Source organism: Atta colombica, unplaced genomic scaffold (genome assembly GCF_001594045.1).
Source record: "Atta colombica isolate Treedump-2 unplaced genomic scaffold, Acol1.0 scaffold238, whole genome shotgun sequence".
Taxonomy (NCBI): domain Eukaryota; kingdom Metazoa; phylum Arthropoda; class Insecta; order Hymenoptera; family Formicidae; genus Atta; species Atta colombica.
Window position 1 is genome coordinate 2,500,144 of NW_017259336.1, and position 1,683 is coordinate 2,501,826.

Genomic DNA, 1,683 nt, shown 5'->3' on the forward strand with positions numbered 1-1,683 from the left:
TATGTAATTTTATTAACAATCTTAAAATAATACACGCCAATATTAGAAGATTATACAATTGTAATCTCGGAAATAAAAATCTTAATAAAAGATACCAAAGATTATTAAAAAGATATCAAAGAGCAATATTTTCCAATAATACTTTCTCTTCACGAAATATGTTATTATTATAAAATTGTTAAACAATACTTCTCATTTTTTCCCGTCAATAAAATTTTTTAATAGTATATTTAATATTATTATTGTACGAATGAAATAAAAAAAAGCAGCAAAATTTAATATTTGTTAAAATTATTAAATAAAATAAAAAAAAATAACACAAAATGAAGAAGTAATATTTTAATAACTTTTATTTTATAATAACGATGTCATGGGATTTGTCATTTAAACAAGATGGATCGAATATAAGAGATATTCAATGCTATAGATTTATAGAGATAATGTTAGCAATATATGAAAAAGAGGACATCATATGATGAATGAAATATACCAATCTATACAATTCCAGTAATGACGTAGATATCTTGTCTCTATCTTTGGATCTTTTCCCTAAAAAAAGTGTCACTTTTTCCTACAAAAATGAGCATCGGAGAAAGAAATGAAAAGACACATTCGTATCGAAGTGATAAGCAAGAAATCTGATGTTGTATCCTAATTGGCATTTATAGTACCCGAGAGTACGACGTATCAACTGATGTTATATGTTATCCACATAATGAGTTACAAGATACCAAGGAGACTTCATTATAGACCATGGAGTCCTAAACCTATGTCATAAGATTATTATACCTGTATATTTTATATGGTTTCCCAATATAATAAATTAAGCACGTATTATAAACCATTGAAGACCGTTATAAAATAATGTCACTGTATTTATTAATAACTCATCAAATCACATATAACTTAGATGTAAAATTACACAAGTGTCAGGAATTACATGTAATATTATTTATACAGGCAGATATATAACGTCCTGGCACATCTCTGTTAATAACTTTGAACTATCATTTATATATCAATAATATCAATAACATAATAAAAATAATAAAAATTAATCGCACTCTCGAAATTGGAACAAATAAACATTTAACAGAGCGAGTGAGAGTACAAAATTTTGCGTGGTAATTCGCTAAAAATTAAATTATAAAATATAAAATTTAATATAACTCTGGACTCTCGAAATTTAAAATACTCAACAAAAAAGATAATAGTAGCACGTTAGAGTGCAAATAAAATATATTTCAATCTAACAATTCCTGTATTTTTTGGTGATTGCACTTTGAGTTATCTTCAGCGATACTTCGATAAAACGAATTCTTCTAAACAATTCTATATATCTATTCATATAATTCTAGCGATATATAATTCTTAAACAATAAAATCTCATACTCATACAAGGTCATCATCTTCTTCCCTCTCGAAATCATAAAATTTTTGTGTGAAACATTTTTTTGAAAAAACTTCTGCGTTTCGAGATATTGCGTATATTGATTATAAAATGGTCTTCTCTTCATATATAAATTTATATGTAAATATATAAACACACATGTAAATAAATTTATATATTTAATTTTTGCGTTGTAAAAAATTATGTGATATACATATTTATTATGGAAATTATAACATATGTATTATATATACATTTATATACATATATTACTCTATATATATATATATATA